Here is a 9,195-nt window from a genome sequence, read left to right as displayed (position 1 = left end):
TCAAGCGATTCTCCTGCCTCAGCCTCCTGAATAGCTGGAATTACAGGCACCCGCCACCACTCCTGGCTGATTTTTGTATTTTTAGTAGAGACAGGGTTTCACCATGTTGGCCAGGCTGGCCTGGAACCCCCAACCTCAAGTGATCCCCCCGCCTTGGTCCCCAAAGTGCTGGGATTACAGATGTGAGCCACCACACCTGGCCTTCAACTTTCTTTTGAAAAAGACTTTGTCAGATTCCTACCCACAAGATATGGCCTCATACTAATCTCAATAAAACAATTACCTGCCCGGTGCAGTGGCTCAAGCCTGTAATCCCAGCACTTTGGGAGGCAAGGGTGGGTGTAGCGAAACTTCATCTCAAAAAAAAAACTACCTGAGGGCACCACTATTCAACATTGATAAAGACATATACACATAATTGAAGGGGATGGAGGCAGAAGTCATTTCCTCATGGTGATTGTGTCCAGTTTAGCTCACCAGGATCCCCACCCCAGACCTGGCTCAGTGCCTGGCACATAGTACAAGGTTAATTAATATTTTGCCCAGTGGATGAATAAGTTATGTGCTATTTCCATACACAGAAATATATTCCACACATATTCTTTAACTTCTCCTCTCCTGGTCCCTGTCAGCATATTAAGCAATGGGAATTTTACATCTTTTATATCTGGCTGCAAAATATACCCCATTCCCATCCTTGCCCCCTGGAATTCCTTCACTGTCTTCCTGGATGACCTCTGCCAATTCAACTTCAAAGCTGCCATTGTGCTTCTGGCTCCAAATTAATTTTCGATGGGAAGAGGGAAGAGGAAAAATATTTATCTCTGTAGAATTGTGTATTGTAGATTGTGCATCATCTTTGCACATCACTGCATCTTGTGTAATTATCAAAATTAAAGGGTAGGATTTAACAATTTGTTCTAATAACAGTAATTTTGTATTAACAGCAATTCCCATGTGTGAATGAAAGTAAATCAATTATGCTATCTTTAATTAATGGACAAAAAAAATTGAGACACAGTAAAAGTTCTCAGATGATTATCTCAAGGTAACAATCTAAAGTTTCAGTGTTTTTACAGTTGAAAAAAAGCTAAAACAAAATTAATCTCTAAATAGTGTATGAGTAGATGTATGAGACTTCCTCCAAACATAGAGTAACCAAACTCCTCACAAAAAAAAAAAAAAAAAGAGATATGCACCTCACTGGAATGCTGAATAGCAGAGTGCTTTAAATTGTGCTGTTTCCTATTAATATTGAAGAGTTGACTTTTAGGAAGTCTCAGTCCGGGACCTCTGTCTCTCTACTGAAGAGAAAGTTATTCTCCTTTCTCTTTCTTTTGCTTATTAAACCTCTACTCGTAAACACCACTCCTCCACCAAAAAAAAAAAAAAAAATCATTGACCCTTAATTCCTCTCCCACTCCATCTCTTTTCCTTCTTCCCTACAGGCACTCTGCTCACCAGCCTTCCTTCCACTCCTGGTGCATAGAACACGTACTCCTGCAGCAGGCCTCTGCACTTGCAGTCCATCTGCCGGGGCCTCTTTCCCCAGGCTGGCTGCATCCTGTCATTTGGGACTCTCCTCAAAGGACATGTCCTCCAAGGGGCTTTCCCTGGTCATTCTATCTAGGGTGACTTCTGGACATACTTGCTCCCTAGGACTCTCTATTTAGTTATCCTGCTCTGTTTTCTCACAGCCTGTATCCCTACTTGCAATATCTAATTTATGAGTTATTTTCCTTTTAAAAAATTGTCTGTCTCATCGAGTGCAGTGGCTCATGCCTGTAATCCCACCACTTTGGGTGGCTGAGGTGGGCAGATCACCTGAGGTCAGGAGTTCAAGACCAGCCTGGCCAAAAACCCTGTCTGTACTAAAAAATGCAAAAATTAGCCAGGGGTGGTGGTGCACACCTGTAATCCCAGCTACTTGGGAGGCTGAGGCAGGAGAATCTCTTGAACCCAGGAGGTGGCGGTTGGTGACAGAGCAAGACCCTGTCTCAAAAAAAAAAAAAGAAAAGAAAAGAAAAAAAAATTGTTTGTCTCTTATTCCTGAACTGTAAGTACCATGTGAGCAGGAACCTTTTCTGTCTTGATCACATCTGTATCTCTAGTGTCTGTTAGGCCCTCAAGTGCATGTTGAATAAATGAAGATGAATGAGTGAATGAATGCAGATGAAAATTACAAAAATATCGACAGGAACATAGCTAGAACTTGAAGTGAAGATGAATTGTATGCTTCACAGATTTTCAGGGTAGAAGAGTATGCCCATTTGTTTAAAAAATTGCTTTCAAGGATTCTACAATATTAAGACGAGGAGCCAGCTAGCTTGGGAAAGAATTTTAAGGGGTATAAAAAATACAAGTAAACTGTAGGTCAGTGACACTTCTAGGCTAATTCTAGGTTGAGAAATTGTTTCACCATTAAATGCAGAATGAATGCATATATAAATCTAGATATAATCATTTTCAAAGAAACAAACAAAATTATATTTTTCACTCTTACTGATATAAAACTTTCAGACTATCACAAAAATCCATTTGAGTTCATTGGTTCTTAGGAATCAGTGTGCTAAATGGTAAAACCTACAATTTAGTCTGCATTAAAATAGAAGAACAAGGGTTAGCTACTATCATTATCATTATCAACATCATTATCGTAATTATCATTTGCCAAGAATACATCCAGACCTGAGGAGAAGCAGGTAGAAATAGGGTACACTGAATCCTGAGGAATCAGTGCAGAGTCTCTGAAGGGGGATGGTTGGATAGATTTCCATTTCCTTTGCATGCAGGAGAAAGCAACAGAAACATAAACCAGTTCCGTTGCAACACAATTTATTTTCATGGTTCCACACATCCATTTTTGGACTAAACTAAGCTGCCTTTCCTTTGCCCAAGCATTGTTCAGTTGCTTAAGAGGACACAGAGCAGTAAAGGCTCTGGAGCCTGCGTGACCTTATGGCCATCAGCTCTCCCTTTTCTTTTTTTTTTTTGTTTGAGATGGAGTCTCACTCTGTTGCGCAGGCTGGCTCACTGCAACCTCTGCCTCCTGGGTTCAAGCGACTCTCCTGCCTCATTCCCGTCTCAGCCGCCAGAGTATCTGGGATTCCAGGCAACCGCTATCACGCCTGGTTAATTTTTGTATTTTTGTAGAGACAGGGTTTCACCATGTTGGCCAGGCTGGTCTCGAACTGCTGACCTCAGGTGATCCACCTGCCTCAGCCTCCCGAAGTGCTGGGATTACAGGCTTGAGCCACGGAGCCCAGCCAGCTCTTCTTAATAAGCCCTTTTCCCTTTCAGCTCATGGTGATTGGGTTTAGTACAATTAGGTGACTGGGAGGTCTGAGAAAACACAGGGGTTTAATTGTTGGTTATGTTAGAAGCAGGCCCATATGAAGGGGCCGCTATTAAAGGGTCTAGACTGAGCAAAAGGCAACACCTTAATCCTAAGAGTAAATGAGCCAGGTTCCAGTTGCTGCCATGCTTACTTTGGGGAACAATTTTTGGTCAGATTTATGGAAGCAGTGATTTGTTTTTAGGCTTCTTGTCAATTATGTGACATCACAGCTAAATTTATCAAAACAATAGAATACACTGATCTAAATTTGGGGAATTGGATCCAATGTATGTATGTATGTATGTATGTATTGAGACAGTGTCTCATTTTGTCACCTATGCTGGAGTACAGTGGCACAATCTCGGCTCACTGCAACCTCCGCCTCCTGGATTCAAGTGGTTCTCCTGCCTCAGCCTACCGAGTAGCTGGGATTACAGGCGCATGCCATCATGCCTGGCTGATTTTTGTAATTTTAGTAGAGATGGGTTTTTACCATGTTTCCCAGGCTGGTCTCGAACTTGTGACCTCAAATGATCCGCCCACCTCGAGCTCCCAAAGTGCTGGGATTACAGGTGTGAGCCACCGCACCTAGGCAAGAATTGGATCTAATTTAGCACAGTGGTCCAAAGCATAGACTTAACCCTGAATCCTCACTCTTAGACCTTGGGCAAGTTATTTAACCTCTCTGCTCCTTAGTTTCCCCTCCTGTAAGATGGGGATAATAATCGTATCCACTTCTTGGGGTTGTTGTGAACATTAAATAAGTTGGTATGTATAGACGGAATATTATTCTGGGCACACAGAAGTACGATAGAAGGGTTAGCTGTTTTTGGCTGGGCACAGTGACTCACGCCTATAATCCCAGCACTTTGGGAGGCGGAGGTGGGTGGATCACCTGAGGTCAGGAGCTCGAGACCAGCCCGGCCAACATGGTTAAACTTCGTCTCTACTAAAAATACAAAAATTAGCCGGGCATGGTGGTGGGACCTGTAATCCTAGCTACTCGGGAGGCTGAGGCAGGAGAGTCACTTGAACACTGGAGGTAGAGGTTGCAGTGAGCTGAGATGCCGCCACTGCACTCCAGCCTGGGCGACAAGAGTGAAACTCCATCTCAGAAAATAATAATAATAATAAGAGTTAACTGCTTCTCTTATCTTTATAGTTTAGGGAGATGGGGGTCAGGGGAACAAATATGAGCTTCATTTCATTTAATTAAAAATTTTCTGGGTGTCTGCTATGTATCAGGTATTGAATTCAGTGTGAGGAAGAGACAATCCTGTCCTCAAAGAGTTCAAGTAAGGGACAAGACTAGTAAACACAAACCTTATAATACACTGTAACAATGGAAATTAACACCAGGTTCAGGAGTTGCATGGAAGAGGTAGTGACAATGCAACTACCTGAGGAAGGTGACCTCAGGGTCTCTGAGGAAGGTGACCTCTCAGCTAGGCTTCGAAGGTGTATGGAGTTTGCTAGATGAGCAAGTGGCAGGGTGGAGAGCTTCTAAGCTGAGGATTAGCAGTGCAAGGGCACAGACTCATAAAACACTGAATTTGGTTTTGCTCAACTACAAAGTATGTGAGGGTGCTGTGAGGGGGCAGTGAGGGGGAGATGACGAGGTGGAGATGTAAATTACAGAATGTCACGTAAATGCATTTAATTTCACTTATATCAATGTTGCAGCATCAAATAGATGGAGCTGAAGATCGGCCAAGAAGAGATCATTGTGGCCAGATCATGAAAAGCCTGGTGCTTACTTAGCTCAGTCATGTGTAGGCTGAACCAAGGCAGTGATGGTGGGACTGGAGAGGGAACGAGAGGTAATTAGGGGGTCAGGACCCGGTGATTGAGTGGGTGGTAGAGGTGAGGGAGAGGGAGGAACCCAAGCTCACTGTCAGGTTTACCAGGCTTGAAACATGGGAGGCTTGTGGTTCTACCAATGACTTTGTGACTATAGGAAGAGGAGCAGGATTGGGGGGTAAAAAGGTAAATTCTATGTTGGACATGTTGAGTTTACAATGCCTGAGGAGTATCCAGGGGGAGATGCGGGCAGTTGGAACCACAACAGAGGTTCTATGATATGAGTTTATAGAGCTTGTCTGGAGGCAAATGGTTGGGCTAGAACCTGGAGCCCTAAGGAAAATATTGATAATGCCCAGTATTTCATATGTGCTTGTTCTGTGCCAGGTTGTGCTATGCACTTTACAGGCCATGCTAAATCAATGACTGATTTGCTAATCATTGTACCTCTAGCAACTGGCACATAATGGGCATACAATAATTATTTTGTTTAATAAATGCTCTCATTTGGTCCATACAACAATCCCATGAGGGAGATATGATGAGTGTCGTCATTTTACAGATAAGGAAAACAATTTAGGAAAGGTTAAATAAGCTGACCAAGGTCACACAACTGGTAAGCAGCAGATCTGAGATTTGAATCCAGCTCTTTGTGACTCTAAAGCCCAAAGTGCTTAACTGCATTGCTAGAATGTGAACATCTGCCCTTAAAGATGTGCTTATGTGACCTGGGGTGAGACTTCAACCCCTCTGAGACAGTTTCCTATGCCAGATCAGGGGTGGGATTCAAAAAATCTCTAAGCTCCCTTTCCATCTTCAAAACTCTGGTGACATCAGGAAACTGCTATGAAAATGCCCTAAAGTGCACACATCATTCTTAGATGCTCGATGTTCTGGTAGCAACACTGTGGCAGGCTCTGCAGTTGACACTCCTTGTAATCCTCTCATGGAACCTTTTCAAGATGGGAGGCCTGAGCAGTGTGTACAGAGCCACAGAAGTGTACCAAGCATGGGGAGGTGGGAGCAGTCTGTTCTAGGGATAGGCAATGAGAATGTATTTGTGTTCTATTTCTGTATAACAGTTTACCACAAACTTAGCAGCTTAAAACAACACACATTTATTATCTCACAGTTTCTGCAAATCAGGAGTCCAGGTATAGCCAGATGCTTATCTAGCAAACTCCATCCATCTTCTGAATAGAACAGTATTGTATTCAAGGTCTCGCAAGGCTGCGATCAAGGTGTCAGCTGAGCTGTGTTTTCAGCTGGCTGCTTAAGTGGGGAAGAGTCCACCTCCAAGCTCACTCAGGTTGTTCACAGACTTTATTTCCTTGTGGCTGTATAACTAAGAGTTCCGGCATTTTGCTGGCTGTTGGCTGAAGGCTATCCTTCGGTTCTAGAGGCTGCCTTGTAAACTTCTTCAACATAGCTGCTCACATAATCAAGCCTGCAAGGAGAACCTCTCCAGTGCATGTCAGCAAGATGGGGCCATACACAGACAAAGACATCCCGTCACCTTTGCATTTTCTGTTGCTAAGAGGCAAGTCTCAGGTTCCACCTGCACTCAGATGGAGGGAATTACACAAAGGCATGGACATCAGGAAGCAGGAATTACTACGGATCACCCTAGGATTTGTTATCCACAAGAGATCACATTTTCTGCTTAGAATTTCAAACGAGTAATAAAACCAAAAAAAGTTGGTCTGCCTTTTAAATTTTTTTCCTTATTTAAAACTTTATTCTTGATAAAGAAAAAATGAGAAAACCCCAAAACTTTCTTCTTTAACTGGCAACCTTCAAAAAAGATATTCACAACAGGACTCAGAGCGAGGGCAGAGATCCCCAAACAGATGGTTTTTCCTTAATTCATCAGGCTGGAGCAGAGTTTAAACCAAGCTGGAATCACTCCGACTCTGGCCACAACCTAATCTCTACATCCTGGCCTCCATCACATTGGGTGGAAGCTGGTTTGCTTCGTCCAAGGGCCTAGTTTGAGGGCATTCATGGCTTCTGCAAGTTTGAGCATCCCTTGCTCCTGGTGCTGGCAGTGCCACTCAGCCATGGACTGGCGCACCACTTGGTTTGGAGCTTGTACCAATAGGAGCTGTAAGCCACGACCTCGGTGAGGTCTGAAGACTCCAGAGCCTTCAGTTGGAGCATGGCCTTGCTCATCGGCTCGATGTCAGGGATTATCCATCCGGGTCTGTTGGGGGAAGGGGATGAGAGCTCCCAGGTAGGGCACCCAGGCCAGCACTGGTCACACTCACCAAAGGTGGCTTCCAGCAGCCACGTCGGAACATAGAACACCTCTGGGCCTTTCAGGTCTTTGGGCAGTCTGCCTTTTAAATAAACACTATGAGCTGGCAATTCTAATGTTGTCAGTGACAAAATACTTCTTCCTGAAAAAATCTTTTGTTGTTTTAAGTTCTAAACAGTTGCTGGGATTACTATTGAGTTTGAATAATGTAATCCATACGCTTCATTTTAAAAAATTACTTAAAAAACAGAGATAACACAATGACTGTGAAGACTGAATTTGGGTTGCTTCTGCTCCATGTAACCATTTGGAGTTTTTGTGTTTCAAATGTAAAACTGTGGAGCAGTGTGATACAGTGCTTTGCCATGTTTTTATTTGACAAATGCACATTTTAGTTAATACATCAAATATTTTTACTAGATTTGAAAATTATCTTTAAAATAGATAATTCCTTTTGCTTATTTTATGTATTTTTGAGAGAGGGTCTCCCTATGTCACTCAGGCTGGAGTGCAGTGACTGCAATCAAGGCTCACTGCAGCCTCGACTGCCCTGGCCCAAGATCTTCCCACCTCAGCGTCCCAGGTAGCTGGGATCACAGGTGTGTGCCATTATGCCCAGCTAATTTTTTTTTATTTTTGTAGAGTTGGGGTCTCCCTATGTTGCCCAGGCTGGTCTAGAACTCCTAGGCTCAACTGATCCCCCTGCCTTGGCCTCCCAAAGTGCTGGGATTACAGGCGTGGACCACAGCGCCTGGCCTCCCTTTGTTTATTTTAAATCTAAAGAAGACTCGAGAAAAAAACATTACATCAGTAGTATGATTTAGGAGTTGCACTACTAATACTAGGTAAGTGTCTCTTGTGCTGCCTGGAAATAAAAATAAACACTCAACACTAACTTGGGGCTCACAACATGCTTAACACTGTTCCAAACACACACTCATTTTAAAAGTCCTCATCTACTCTTAAAGGTAGGTCCTGCTATTATCCTTATTTTTGTATATAATAATATAGTCTGGGACCCAGAGATCTGCTCAAGATCATCCAACTGGAGTGGCAGCGCTGGAATTTGAGTCTAGGCAGTGTGGCTTCAATGCCTGAACTCTTAGCCATTATAAAGGAAAAACAAAGCAAAATCAGTATCCCCAACAACCTTGCAGGCAGGGAGGCCCTCAGAAGGGACAGGAGAGGCCGGGCGCGGTAATCCTGGCACTTTGAGAGACCGAGGCGGGCGGATCACCTGAGGTAAGGAGTTCGAGACCAATCTGGCCAACGTGGTGAAATTCCGTCTCTACTAAAAATGTAAAAAATTAGCCGGGTACGGTGACGCGCACCTGTAGTTCCAGCTACTTGGGAGCCTGAGGCGGGAGAATCGCTTGAACCCGGCAGGCGGAGGTTGCAGTGAGCCGAGATCGCGCCAGTGCACTCCAGCCTGGGCGATCGAGCGAGAGTCCATCTCAAAAAAAAAAAAAAAGTAAAAAGTAGGGACAGGAGGGCTTCCTTCCGTTCCTGACCAGCCCCTGCTGGCTCCTGGGCAGAGGGAGCGTCGGCTTCCAGGAACCTCAGGGAGGGACGTTTGGGAGTGCTCTCTCAGCGTCCCCTTCACCGCCCTCTCTACACCCTTGCAGCGCTCCTGTCCTCGTCGGCCAGGCCAAAGTTTCTCCTGGCCCTTCCCAGCTTCCGGCCCTTCGCTCCAGGCCAGGTCGCAGGGCCAGGCGGTGCCAGGAGCTTGCGAATCCTCTGTTTACTGTTTGGTTTCCACGGTGACACGTAGGCGCCGTCAGCGACCTCCGTCACCGCCCCG

The 9,195-nt window shown here is 44.5% G+C and overlaps 1 pseudogene; it reads right to left on the bottom strand.

The window, feature by feature from the left end:
• Positions 1-7,085: 7,085 nt before the first annotated feature.
• On the bottom strand, positions 7,086-7,620 carry LOC105517314 (annotated as a pseudogene).
• Positions 7,621-9,195: the final 1,575 nt, after the last annotated feature.

The sequence above is a fragment of the Colobus angolensis genome, unplaced genomic scaffold (genome assembly GCF_000951035.1).
Source record: "Colobus angolensis palliatus isolate OR3802 unplaced genomic scaffold, Cang.pa_1.0 Scaffold3, whole genome shotgun sequence".
NCBI classification, from domain to species: domain Eukaryota; kingdom Metazoa; phylum Chordata; class Mammalia; order Primates; family Cercopithecidae; genus Colobus; species Colobus angolensis.
This window is presented reverse-complemented; position numbering and strand designations above follow the sequence as displayed.